Below are 15334 nucleotides of genomic sequence, written 5' to 3' on the forward strand. Positions count from 1 at the left end.
CAAGAAAGAACCACCTTGCATGTCCCATGAGGCTATGGAAGCAGTAGTATAACTTGTCAATTGGTTTGCCTCACCTGATGGCACTTACCTCAGGGTGTTTGGTTGTTAGAAGTCATCACATCTACTACCAAGTGTTGAGAAATGACAACAATAAATTCCATTTTAATTTGTCCTTGAATTAAACTGTGAGTTAAAATCAAATTCTATTCTCATAACAACCTGTGAATAGTTAATTAAGTTTACTTAACTTAATTAGCTTAGGAATTTATAGTTGGAAGTCTTTCTGTAGTCATGTATATGTTCTCCCTAAATTTTAGGGGTCTAGGATGAGTTTATTTGAGTTGTAATTAGATAACTCAGTTTGAATGAGTCATAGACAGTTAATCTAGTTCTAAGTGTTTGTGGAACTAGTAGAGGTCTAGTAGTGAGTTGGTGCACTGGTGCATCCTCAGTGCTACTCCAGCTAACTAAAGATTGCCTCATAAGAAAATCATGCATGACATTTTAGAGAAAGACCTAGTTGAGACTAGAGTGCATGAACTGTGTACTATCATTTATATGATGATCTGAGTTGTACAAGTCATGCATGCAATCAGAGAAGGACCTGGATTTGGATTGTGTAGTTATGGAGCAAGGATTTCCCAATTAAATATGGGTTGATCCTCACAAGAATTGCACAAGGAAATAGGGGCTTGGCAATTAGCAAAAATTTGTGAAGTGTTGGTCAGTGCGGGCTTGTGAGGCAGAGAGTTGATCATACTTGTGCAGGAATTGTTCTTGTGAGAACAAGCTTTGTATTATCACTCAGAATTCTTATTAATGCAATAGTTAGTTAGGGTTTTGAGCAACAACTTTCTCAGAGAAACAATTGTGTTATGTGTCTTTGATTATCTTCCTCTTGTTGATTATTTTTTTCATCTATCTATTGGTTTCCACTGTTTAAATATTAGATTAGATTCTTGTCTTGTGTTTTAGTACATTACATGAGTTGTGAATCTATAGGAAAACCTACATGGTATCGAAGCTGAAGATAGTACACTAGAGGAGATTTCAAATTTTTTATTTTGGGTATCACAGGTGACATTTGAATTTGCAATACATACTTCGGGATCGGAAAATGGCTTTCTACGGTTTGAGGCTCGAGTATGCCTTGGAAGGAAACTCAAATTATATAGCCTAGAAGGATAGGATGGAGGCTATACTGGAGCATAATGGCCTCAAGGAATTCACTGATCAAGACATTCCTAATCTAGCAGCATAAGATGCACAAAATATGGCCGAATGGAAGAAGTGTGTGGCAAAGGTGAGGTGGATAATCCTTGAGGGAGTTCAAGACCACATTGTCTTAAATCGCCATGGGAAGAAAACTTCGTATGCTATGTGGAAAGAATTGATGGACCTATTTAAGAATAGCAGTGACCATAGGAAGTTGGCACTAAAAGACAAACTTCAAAAAATCAAGATGGAGAAAGGCGAGACCATTCAAAAATACTTTACCAAGTCACTCAAACTTGTGATGAGCTTCGAAGTGTTGGAATAACCATTTCTGAGGATGATATGGTGAGCCTAGCTCTCCTTGAAATTCCCAAGATTTGGAATAACTGCCAGGACTCTGTCAATGGGAGGGAGAAGCTACCAGATTGGGAATGATTGTGGTTGGATTTGATGTAGGAGGAGATCAGAAGGAACTCCAAATATGGTTCCTCATCAAAGACTGATGATGAGGAAAATTATGCCTTAGTGGGTAAGGCAAGGAAGGGGAAGGGAAGGCATCCCATTCCAAATCAGATTCTTTTCATGGAGGCAAGAAGAAATACATGTCAAAAGTTAAGTGCTTTCATTTTCATGAGCTAGGACATTTTGCTACAAATTGTCTACTCAGGAAGTCCAAGAAGAAGTCCTCAGGAGGAGTGGTGGGTGAGGCTTTGGCCTCTCAATTCGAATTTGACTTTACTCTCATTACATGCATGGTGTCATCAATGATGGGTAGTGTATGGTACCTCGACAATGGAGCTTCATTCCACATGACTGATGATAAGGGTTCTTCAGTGACCTGGAGGAGAATGATCTCCATATGCATATCAAGATGGGTGACGACGAGAGGTATAGTGCTACAACATTGGGCATGGTTACATTTAAGAGGGAGTAGGGTGCTCCTCTCACCTTGAAAGATGGTATGTATGTGCCTGAGTTAAAGAAGAACTTAGTATCAGTTGTCATGTTGGAGGATATAGGCTATAATGTGGTCTTTAGTAAAGGAAAAGCGTTCTTTCGACACATAGCCATGGGTCAGGTAAAGAATATAGGGGTTCAAGTTAAGAATCGCAATAAGTTGGAGGTAGAGGAGTGTGCTGCTTTGAGCATGAAAGCAAAGAAGGTGCAGAGCTGAGATGTTGGTGAGTTGTGGCATAGGATATTGGGTTACTTGCATCGTGGGGCTTTCAAAATCATGCAGTAGATCTCTACTAGTCTTCCCAAAGGTACACTAGAGCAAGTTGATACATGCAAGGGGTTTACTTTGGGAAAATACACCAAGGATTCCTTTCACTATAGAGACAGTCAAGCAGAGGTGATTCTAGAGTGAGTCCATTCAGATGTGTGTGGGCTATTCTCGATAGCATTCACGACAAAACGTAGGTATTATGTAATATTTGTTGACTAATTTTCTCGTAAATGTTGGATATTTTTCATCCAGAAGAAGCATCAAAATTTCACAAAGTTTTGTGAATTTGAAGCATTGGTTGAGATAGAATCTCTAAGGAGTGATAACAATGGTGAGTATGTCTCAAATGAGTTTAATAACTTCTGTGTAGCATAAAGGATTAAATGGGAGTTAACGACATCCCATAACCCACAATAGAATGGGGTGGCTGAAAGGAAGAACAGAAGCATTGGTAGGCAACACAAGCGATGTTGCATGCTCAGAGCCTACCACTACACTTGTGGGCTGAGGCATGCAACACTACTGTTTATTTTCATAATAGAAGCCTGCATCGGATACTTGGGATGAAGACACTAGAGGAGCCCAAATGTTGGTCACTTCAGGATTTTTGGGTCATTGGTATATTGCCATGTGACCAAAGATGCACAGAAGAAGCTTGATCAGACAACAAAGTTAGGGATATTTGTGGGGTGCACTAATACACCTCACAACTATCAAGTGTATTTAGTGACCAACATGATGACATTGGTTCATAGGGATGTTAGATTTGATGAGGAGAATTCCATGCGAGTTTCCCTTGAGAGGTAGATTCAACTACATGCATTTGAGGGTATTTAATCTCCTAAAGTTTAGGATCCTTAGATTCGAGAGTGGAGGCAACCACTCAGGAAGAGTCTTCTAGAGATGGGAGAAAGCACACCATAGAGGCTAACAGGTTATTGCTTGATGCATGGAAGAATGTGGGAGTACTCATATCTCAACACAGGTAGAGGAGGTCAACTAAAAAGTACACTGGATACATGGCTCTTATGAGCGGATGTGTTGAGACAAAGCCATATTCCTTTGAGGAGGCAGTGCAACAACCGGTTTGGGTTGATGCCATGGTGGAGGAGTATGACTCCATAGTTCATAATAATGTTTTGGATGTGGTCCTGAGACTGAAGGGCAAGTGAGTGGTGAGTTCCTGATGGATTTACAAGGTAAATCAAACTACATATCGTAGTTTGGAGAAGTATAAGACCAGGTTTGTTGCCCATGGATTTTAATAGGTAGAGGGGATTGACTATGATGATACCTTTGATCCTGTTGCAAGGTACTCATCGATCAGATCTATATTTTCACTATCAGCGTAGATGGGTTGGAAGATACATCAGATGCATGTAAATACAACCTTCCTTAATGGCATGATTGAGGAAGATGTGTAGATAGAGCAACCTAAAGGTTTTGAGACCTTCGACCATGAGTTGCATGTGTGTCAGCTCAAGAGAGCGTTGTATGGGTTGAAGTAAGCATGTTGTGCTTGGTACACTAGGATCGATAGCTACTTCATCAGGTTGGGCTTCACCAACATTGAAGTGGATGCCAACCTGTACCACAGAGTGGTGGAAGTTAAATTGTTGATCATTTTGTTATATGTCGACGATTTGATTTTGACAGTTGATGATAAACTGATCAATTCTTGCAAAGAGGATCTTGCAAGAGAGTTTGAGATGAAGGACATGGGGCTTATGCATTACTTTCTGGGCATGGAAGTGTGGCAAGGAGATGGGGAACTGTTTTTGTCTCGGGGAAAATATGCCAAAGTGACACTCTGGAGGTTTTGCATGGAGGGCAGCAAACCCATGGAGACTCCTCTAGCATGTAACTGGAAAAAGGGGGATGCTACTTCATGGGAAGTAGTGGAAGCTACTGCTTACAGGCGTCTTGTAATGGAAACAAAGTATTTTAGACTCTATAGGTGGTTCCCACATCTGTTATATAGCTCCTACAACTCTGTTACACATATAAAAAATGATGAGATTTCTTTACGTTTTTTAGCTATTTCAAGGTCGAGGAAAGGAATATGTGTTGGTTTTTCTTCTGCATTGGGTCCATTACTATCAATATTGATATTCATTATTTCCCAGAAGAAAAACTAATGTCAAGGCTTCCATAGGAATGCTAACAATGTTGTCAGTGCAGGGATAGTGTTATCATTGAATGAGATAGCTAGCCATCAAAATTTCCACAAAGAATCTTAAGAGTAGCCTTAGTCAATAGTTTTTCATCTTAATTACCTCATTATAAATAAGAGTGAGATAATCATGTTTTGAATGTGATGGCATTAAAGATGAATAGGGAAAAAAGGATGAAAAAATGATGCATTCCCAAGATGATCATCTTACCATTATCCAAGCATATAACTAAAGCTCCTCCTGTTAGAGAAAAGTGAATCACCTACACTAAGTGTCCCAGTGTTAAAAATATGCAACTGTGATCAAGTTCCACTTTTTACTACTCATTTGATTGAGATGATGATGGAATTGAGTTCCTCCTTTTTAGAGGACCAAAATCAACCTAAAGATCACCTCGTTTGGACAAGAAAAAGTTGGTTTTTGATTTTGTGCACCCACTCATGGATATTGGATCAGGTCAGCTTTACTCTCATGCACACTTGGACAGGTCGGCCTCAACATTAAATGGACATTGTTGGACATCCCTACAAGCCTATAAATACAAGTGAACTAGAATCTCATTTTGGCATCATTACATCTAAGCATATTCTTCTCTTCTATTTGATTTGGTTCGACAAGATCAATATTTTTTTTTTTGATGCACACACAAAACAGGGAAATATAATCCACAGACGCACACATGATAAGGCCAAGGTAGCATCTAGGAGCTACAGACGCTCGCATGCTAAGCTGAAGGGAGCATCCAAGGGTTTGACTACAGTTGACTATCGTCTGAAGTTTTGTGAAGTTGTCTAATGTGTGAATCAAGTTGTCTCTAATATATTCTGCCACTGTAAACTAGTTTCTGAAGTTGTTGGGTTGTATCGTTGATGATATTGTATTGGGCTCATTGCACTCTTTGCTAAACATTTTATGACAATCTAATAAAAGAATAATTCCTAAAGGGTTTTCCCCCTAGTGGGGTTTTTCTCCCCAGTCTTCAACCAAATCTGGTGTCTCTCATTGATGTGTTGATTGTCTTCTTTGTCATTTCATATATTGTTCTATCTTCAAGTATTTTTGATGAATGGAAAGGCTAATTGTAATTGGAAATATTTATAATTGAAGTTTGGAATTGGGCTAAATTAATTGATACAACATAGAACAATTTGAAAATTAACATGGTATCACAGTTAAGGTGAAGGACAAGCCCAAAAGGAGACAAGCCTTGAAGCACTCATCTTTGGAAATTTTAAAGAACCAATCTAGTCAACGTCAAGATGACTTCCTACTTTAAGAGTGATGAGAAGTTGGGTGACTCATCTAATTTTGTTGCATGGAAAGTTATGTCGGAGATCATACTTGATAAGAATGATGTTTTGGACTACATTCAAGGAAAGGTACCTGAGCCTCCGGAGAATGCATCCACTGCTGCCAAGAACAAGCACAATAAAGGTGAGTTAAAAAAAAAAAAAATTATAATTGATGGATTACAAGATAATCTTCTTGCATATGTTGGAAACTTGAGAAGGTCTAAAGACATGTATGATAAGGTAGCCGACATGCATGAAGTCAAAAATTTGAATGAAATCTTCACCTTGAAAGATCAACTCAAAGTCACCAAGATGAAAAAAGGAGAGTCCATACAATCCTATATAATGAGGATATCTCGTATTAGAGATCAATTGAAAAGAGTTGGAGACGTTGTGCCTGAAAAGGAATCGATGGTCATGACTCTAAGAGGTCTCCCTCCTATTTGGGAAACATTCATCACTACTATAAGCAACACAAATTTCCTCCCTTCATTTGATGAAATTGTTGAAAATCTCACTCAAGAAGATTCAAGGATGATAGCAAGAGGAAGAATTCAATAGCACAAAGAAGGAGATCTCGCTACATACATTTCTCATTATAAGAAGAAGAAATGGAAAAGGGGTTCATCAAATTCAAGAGAGCCTCCACCTTGAAAATCTGGTGGAAGAAAGGAATATGTAAATGTTGAATGCTACAATTGTCAAAAGAAAGGGCACTATGCTTGAGATTTCCCTGAGAAGGAAAATGGACCACATTATAATACTAGAAGAAACAACAAGAAGTTCAATGATCAAAGAAGGAGAGGTGACTGAAGGAATGGCCACAATGGAAGAAATGATAGAAGAACAAAATATGCTCTAACTAACCATCAAGAAGATCGACGTCCACAAAAGAAGTCAAAATTCTCCAGGTATGAAAGTAATGTTGCGAATCAATATGAATATATTCTTATTTATGGTCTTACTAGTTCATCTCCTCTGGATTCATGGGATAGTTAGTTGGTTGATAGTGGGGCCACTCATCACTTCTCTAGTGACAAGGAAGTTCTCTCTAATTTGGTAGAAAGGGAGTCAAATTTGAAAATCATTCCCTGAGACTGTTAGGGTCCTATAATATATAGGATCAATTGATTATTATATGTTGATTTTTATATAAGATATTGTAAATAATGTTTCATTCTGCAAATTGTTTCCATGAAAAAGAAAAAGAAAAATAAAATTAAGGGGATACAAAAGAAAAAAAAAAAATATATATATAGATATATATATATATATATATATATATATATATATATATATATATATATATATATATATATATATATATATATTTGTGTGAAAAAATCAAAGGAATAAAAATAAAATGAAAAAAATGAAAATACCCCCAATGAGTGAGCAAATTCAAATGCCACTACATTTCAAAAAACAAAAAATGTGATGAGAAATACCTTTAGAAAATCAAAACTAATGTGCATCTAGTCTAAATTCCACATTAGAGTAAGATAAATATGTTTAATCATTTAACCACACCATTTAAGTAATTCGTTTATTTAAATAAATTGTTTAAGTTAAAATAGGTGATTATTTAACCACCACAGTGTAATCCTGGTTGAGTTAGTTTTTAATAAGGTGAATCTAATTAGTGTATTTGCATTGTTAAACTGTGATTATAATAGTTAAATAAATTTTTGATTGATATGATGTTTTTTTGTTTTATAATAAATTTGGCGTATCAATGAAGGGTCGTGATCTCACCCGCCTAGATCAATGGAGGGTGATGAGTTCGGACCACCCCCCGGCTAAAACTACTTACCATCCCCCCCCCCCCCCCGAAAAAAACATTTCTGCCTCCCGCCTTAAAGGACCATTGACCCCGTGCTCCCTCGCTTCACTCCTATTTTGACAAGTGGTACCTCTCGTCCCCATTCTACTCCAATACAATGCTACCACATGGAACTCCCCATCCACCCCTCTCCTATCTTCATCACATCCTTCCCCGCTCTAATCTAATGTGATCCCGCCATGTGGCACCTTTGTTGCACTTGTTATCTAACTATTCCTACCCAGAATAATGGACCCTCTCCATTAAATGGATAATTCATCAACGGTAAGCTATTTTTGTATTAATAAAGCATGGACCCATTCATTTTCCTCTCCCTTTGTTGTTCCAAGATAACAATATACCATAAACTTGTTTCAGTGCCCAATCAACAATCAAACCTCTACAGCACCCCATCAGCCATCAAATTGTTCCAACACCCAGTTAGCAAGCAAGCTGCCACTGCATCTGGTCACCTAGCCACTAGTTTTTATCCAATCAATTCCCAGGTAGTTCTAATTTCTTAGTTCTTTCCTTTCCAGCACGGCTCCTAAAGGAAAATCTAAGCCTACAGATGAAAACCCCCTTCTACCCCCTATTATTCATTTGGACTATCAACCACTAGTAGACTAGGAGTATAAAATCCTTGAAACCAGTTGTGATTTCGACTCTATGAACTCCACAACTAGTTAAAACAAAAATTTATTGATCTCAGTGATGAATTGGGTTTGTGGGACTCCTTCCTACCCCAATTCATTTTTCCTTAAACCTACCATTAACCTGAATTCATTTCATGGTGCCACTTTCAGTACATTCCCAGTCAGAGGGAAATTGTGGCCCAAAACAATGATATCCTTTTCACAATTACCTTTGATTCCATTTCCTAGATGTTGCAAGTTCAGAATTCTACCCCTCTGAAACCTTTTTTAGTAGATTCCCTCATGGAACTCTACAAGAACCTCACCTTCCCACACAAAGAAATATTTTTGAAACATTCCTCCCTAAAGATGCCCAATTTCCTAAGAAAAATCCCCCTTATTCATCTTCCATGTTCCCTGAGATGACCAAACAAATTATAACAAATTATCTCCATTGTTTCTTGTTTACTGGGCTATCAATCAGATCAGTGGGTTGATGAGGCCATCATAGGATTTTTATCAGTCTTCTGAACAAGTGAGAAGCCCTCAATTATATTCAACTACAATGAGTTTCTAGCATATGCCATTCATGAGTAGTTCCTAAAGTTTTCTACAAAAGGAACCCTTAAGTATGCTTCAGTTCTAGTTTATTTATTTTTATTCAATTGGGAAGACATATTTCAGTTTCCCTTACAGAAATTGGATGATAAAGGAAATTCCCAATCTATAATTCATTGGACTTCCTTGCTAAGGAAGCATTCTAATGAATTTACCTTTAGTGAGTATGTTGATCAATTTTTACATATAGTTTTTTGCCTATTGTATAGTAAGTTGAGCCAAGGATAGGATCTGAGATTAAAAAAAAAATAAAAAATCTTCATCTCAGTGAGTAGATGAAGACAGGTGACTGGTACCTGTAACAGAATTATACAGAAATCAGGGTGTATGGGTGTGAATTTCCACCATACAAGTTTCCCAAGTTTGTCCCAATGAGAATTTTCTCACTAGAGTATATCAGATAGATGAATAACATGGATGAGCTGCACTTTGTGGCAGCCAAGAAGAAATCCAAATTTAAAATAAAAACATAGGTTGGCCCTTTTATTTGCAATACCAGGGCAACAACCAAAGAATCAAATATCCTCCTCAAGCAGATGAATTTAAGTTCAGTTTCACCTGGTCATATGACCCCTTGGGAGTAATTTCAAATTTGAGAGAAGAATAGAATAATACTCCCTACACTCACACTCTCAGGCGAGAGATTGAAAAGTACATGAACCGGGATCCAAGGATGGAAAATAATTTACAAGAGGCAAAAGAACAGGTACTCTCAACAACAACATTACAGACTCCAACACCACAGGAGAAGTAGGACAAGAAGCCAAGAGAATGTCTTTCCCCTTTAGTCACAAAAATCCAAGGAAAGGAATTCAAAATTTACAAGAAGAGACAGAAGACCAACCCAGCAGGAGAATTTTTGGAGGAGGAAAATGTACAGTCCACCATTGTTTTGATAGGGCCCCATATTTATACCAGGAATGAAGATATTTTTGTAGGATATCCATCCTCTTCAATGTACCAAGAGCCACTAGGTACCTCTTAGGCTGATCCGAATTGGATCCATGAAGATTATCAAAGTTCCATGACTGTATTAAGATAGGACAGACTTCGAATTTATGAACATAGAATGATCAGGAAGACCTCTAGACAGTGGCAGATTGCAGCCAGCAAGGAACAACAAGGACCTCAGTCAAAGCACGCTGACTGAGGCCCATGGAGTCCACGCAAGAGGAAAAAATGGCACTTGGGAATCCCGGATCAAGAAACGGAGGCCATTTCTAATTGCTGGGCAAAACCCCTCGAGAAGGAAAGGCCCCAAGCGCTCAGTCGCATGGGAAGCCGGGAAACCATGGGGAAAGCGCTAAGGCAAAATGTGGGTCCCATTCTCCAAAACCGGCAGTATATCAGGGGCACCCTTGGGCGGTAAGCAGATTTGGCTGAAACTGAGCAATTCCATTCATCACACAACGTGTGTTTAGTGGATGAGAGAGAAAACTGCCTCTCATCGCATGCTAATGGTCGAGCAAGTCAACCATGCGAAATGAGTGAATAACATAGGATCTGGGGGCTCCAGATCTGATGGCGGAGATTAAACCCGATGGAGAAAGCGGATTTGAGAGGGGAATTAAGCCGCGACATGTAAAATTCTGAAGTCCGGTTTGACCGCTGAGTTGGCGGATGAGTCATTCCATAGTGTAACTGAATTATCAAACCATCGAGGAAGAGCTGGTGCAGTTCGTGAGAGGACAAGTGGTCACTTCCCTGTGGACAATGGTGATGACGCAGAGGCAGGGAACTCCAAGCGAAGAGCATCAAGCGATCTGAAGGGGTGGAAGAGGAATCGAACAGTTGTGAGATAGATCGGCTTTAAGCCATGAACAGATAGAGAATAGAATAATGAAGAATAGAGAAGAGAATGAAGATAGAGAGAGCAAGAGCAAGAAGAGACAGTGAAGCAAAAAGCATAAAACAGAGAGTCGAGCTTACCTAAGGCAGCATCAAGTAGACAAAAAGCTTGAGAGGTTCAAGCAATCCCTAAGAGGATCTGTCAGGAATTGAGCACGACATTGGGCTTCTCCCATTAAAGACCAGAGAGGTCAAGATTTGGTAAGGAAAAGAGTCTTTGTACTCCAGTGGCTTGGGGAATCCAAGAACCACCCTACCAAGCATAATCTATTTCAGGAGACTCAAATTGAGCTCCTCATTATAAATATATGCTTTAAAGACACAATAAAAGAAGGCCACCACTAAAAGCTGGACCGGAGACATAGCCCTGGAGGATAGGGTGAACTCCTTATTAACTTGTTGTGTTCTTGTATTTGCTTACAGTGTTTCTCCTAGTGTTTTCCATTCTTCCATTGTCTGTGTATTTTGCAATCTAATCAATCTGTTGCCTAAGATAACATAGACACACACCAGCACATGAGTCTGTAATACCTTCATTTATTAATTAATTAACTGAGGACACACACGAGTGATTTTCAGATCAAGTGGTATCAGAGCTTTAGGATATTAAGGTTAGACAAGCTTGTGTTGGTTTAGCGGTTGAATGCTAATGATATCAAAGCTCAAATTAGGAGAAGGAGAGTTGGTTGAAATGAATCCTGAAATTGGGAGAGCCTATCCTCGGAAGACAATGTCAGAGGAAGGTTCTATGGGACTAGACCATCAATTCATAGATAGTTTCCTAGCCATAAATTCCATGGTAGAAGAAATGTATAGGGACTTTAGAAAACATAAGGATGAAGATTCATCAAGCTCTAAGCAAGACAAAGGAGAAGATGAGTCACATTCCCATGACCACTCAAAAGGCAAAGGGAAAGAGGAAAGCTTTCTCACACCTCCTGATAGCCCTAAAAAGAAAGCATCTTTGATCAAACTAGATGTTAAATTTGATTTACCTATATATGATGGAGAGTTGAATGTAGAAAAACTGGACAATTGGATTAGACAAATTGATGTTTATTGCAGAGTGCAGAATATCAACTCAAACAAGAGAAAGATTTAGTTGGCAATCCTACGCCTTGGAGGCACTGCCTTGGTTTGGTGGGAAGGCAGAACCCAAGCTGACATGAAAAGACATGGTAAGACCATCTCTGTCTGAAGTGAATTTGTTTCTACATTCAAAAAGCAGTTCTATCCATTGGCCTACATGCCGCAAGCCATGATGAGTTGGCAAACTCTTCGACAATTGACAGGGCAAAGTGTGCAAGGGTAGACTCAAGAATTTAGAAAAAGAGCATTGATTCTAGGAATCTCATTAGACTCACCTGAGACTTTGTTGAAGTACATTCGTGGTATACATAGCTACATGAGGCACACCATCCTCATGTTTAATCCCACTAGTATAGATGAGGTATATGTACAAGCTACTCATCTAGAAGTTAGAGGAAAGAATGGAAGTCCAGAAGCTGGGGGATCATCCCAACCCACTGCAAGCAAGAATAAGGAGAAAAGAAAGCAGAAGTGGAAAGCAGGGAAGGCTAACACTGCACAGAAAAGCAAGGCTTCATGCACTCACTGTAAAAAGGATGGGTATGATGAGGAGCATTGTTGGATTCTACATCCAGAGCTGAGACCTAAGAATTTCAAGGGCAAGAAGAAGAAGACTGTTGCAGCTATTAAAAAAGATTTGGGGTCAGACTCAGGAGATGAAACAACCATTGCAGCCACAGGTATAAGAGGTAAGAATTCTGAAGCATCTACTAGTAATTCTACACAATCTACCATTGATGAAGAAAATGAGAGAAAAAGACATGATCTTTTCCATATTCAAGTTATTTACAAACATCAAAAGATTGATACTTTGTTTGATAGTGGCTGACAAGTAAATTTAATTTCTAAAGCAATTGTAAAGAAGTTGGGATTAGCAACTACACCTCACAAGAAACCATACCCATTAGGATGGTTGAATGATAAAGCACAACTACAAGTGACTAGACAATGAAAACTCAAGTTTTCTTTTGGGTCAACATTTGTAGATGAGGTTGAGTTAGACATAATTCCTTTGGATATATGTGGAATTGTTTTAGTAAGTCCTTACTTGTATGACAGGAAAGTTATTCTCTATAGAGCTGAGAACAAGTATCGACTTGTTAAATATGGAATCGAATACTTTGTAAGAGCTCATAAGCTCAAGAATAATTATACTCTCATAAACTCGGGGCAGATGAAAAGAATGATAAATTCATGCAAACAATTCTTACTGATGGTTGTAAAGGAAAAGAAACCTGATAAAACCAATGTATTTGAGGGCTGTAATGCTAAACAACAAGCTGATTTAGAAAAGGTTGTTTCAGAGTATGATATCTTGTTTCAAGAACCTAAAGGTCTGCCACCCAGAAAGGAAATAGTACATGATATTAATTTGCAGTAAGATGCTCCATTGCCTAACATTGGAATGTACAGGTTGTCTGCTTTAGAGAATGTTTAAATCAAGAAGCAGGTGCAGGAGTTGCTTGAGAAAGGGTTCATCAGACCTAGCACATCACCATGTGGGTCACCAATCATTTTGGTGAGAAAGAAAGATGGCTGGTGGAGAATGTGCACTGATTACCGAGCACTGAATAAGATAACAATCAAAAATCGTTATCCCCTTCCTCGCATAGATGATCTTTTAGATCAATTGAAAGAAGTTGTTTATTTCTCCAAGCTAGACTTGCACAATGGATACTATCAAGTGAGAGTTGCAGAACAAGATGCATGGAAGACTGCTTTCAAAACAAAGTAGGGATTGTATGAGTGGTTGGTTATGCCTTTTGGCTTAACTAATGCTCCTGCTACTTTCATGACATTAATGAATGATGTACTCAAACCTTTTCTTGATGATTTTTTTATTTTGAATCTGGATGACATTATGATTTTTAGCAAAACGTGGGAAGAACACTTAAATCATGTTAAGCAAACACTAAATGTTTTGAAAAGAGAAAAACTTCATGTTAAACTCTCAAAATGTGAATTTGGAAAAACATCTCTGAATTATTTGGGTCATATAGTAGGGGGTGGTGAATTGAAGATAGATCCCTCTAAGGTGGCAGTCATTGTAAACTGGCCTAAACCCAAATCTGCTACAAAAGTTAGGAGCTTCTTAGGAGCAGCACAATATTGGAGGAAGTTCATTTCTAAATTTTCTTTAATTGCAGCTTCCTGCTGAAGCCCCGAAAATCGGGTCGACAACAAGGGGAATACCCAATCGGTTTGAACCTTGGTTGGCAGCTCCTTATCCGTTTGGTATAGCGGGTCCGACTGGAGATAATGGGACCAGTTTCCCAATCTAAGGGTGTGTGTGTGCAGAGTTGGATGATGCTGATCTACAAGTTCTAATCTAAGCTACTTTAGTCTAATTCTATGATATTGTAATCTAATGAAAATAGAACATCTAATCTATGCTAACCCGGGATGTATTTCTTCTATTATGCGATCTAAAGAGATTTCAAACAATAACCGGTAATAAATATCATTCATCTATCATAAGAATAGAAATCAATTAATATGAACCACTTTACATAAAAAGTTAGGCAAAACAGTTGTGAACAACATATCGCATAATAAGTTATTCATATATCAAACATAAATAAATGACTCCACCGTACAAAAGTGCCAAATGGTAACTCACACATTCATGTAACAACATATAAACAACTAAAACTATATATCACTTTAAGAATATAAGCAGAAATGGCCAAGAGATAAAAGTACCATTTATGACTGGTCCTACTCATAAGCTTCAAGCAAAAATGATTTATCTCTACTTGTTCTAACATCTACTAAGAGTACAAAAGTGCAACATCAGTAGCAGACATCAAATGCAAACATTAATAAACCTCGATCCATCCATTCATCAAAACCTCCTCTGAGGGTGCAGAAGTGCATGTTCTGAGTGTTAGCGCTTGGAATTCACCTAGGCTGAGATAGACAAACTCTCAAGGCTACATCAAACCATTTCACCTCGTAGCTAGCCCTACGAGGTATGAGAAGGCTCTCTCGGGTCAGATTCGGTAGATCTTTCAATATGATAAGCTGACCAATTAGGAATAAAGATTTTAGGCTAGTAAATTGATAAGGGGGGTTGATTTAAAGATTTTTGGGGTTTTTGGTGGCAATTGGAGGGAGTGCAATTCAGGGTGCGGGGATTGGGCTCAGTTTTTGCAGGGGGATCTTTGGGGCAAGGTAGGAGTGAGTGCTTATGCCTTAATCTGAGATGGATGATCAGGAATGATAGAGGAGGAGCTAAAGAGGGCAAACAACAACTTTGAATCCTCTTTAGACAGTGGAAAACATAGATATTGAACAAAATTAAAAGTTGAGCATGGCATGCATGAATTCAAACTTTATCACTTCATCTGTTCAATTAGCAGCAAAGAAAGAGATGGAACACATAAACACACTTACAATAACATGTAGAGAAC

The sequence above is a fragment of the Pinus tabuliformis genome, chromosome 3_1 (genome assembly GCF_031772625.1).
Source record: "Pinus tabuliformis cultivar Carrire ecotype Pingquan chromosome 3_1, CPIR1, whole genome shotgun sequence".
Lineage (NCBI taxonomy): Eukaryota > Viridiplantae > Streptophyta > Pinopsida > Pinales > Pinaceae > Pinus > Pinus tabuliformis.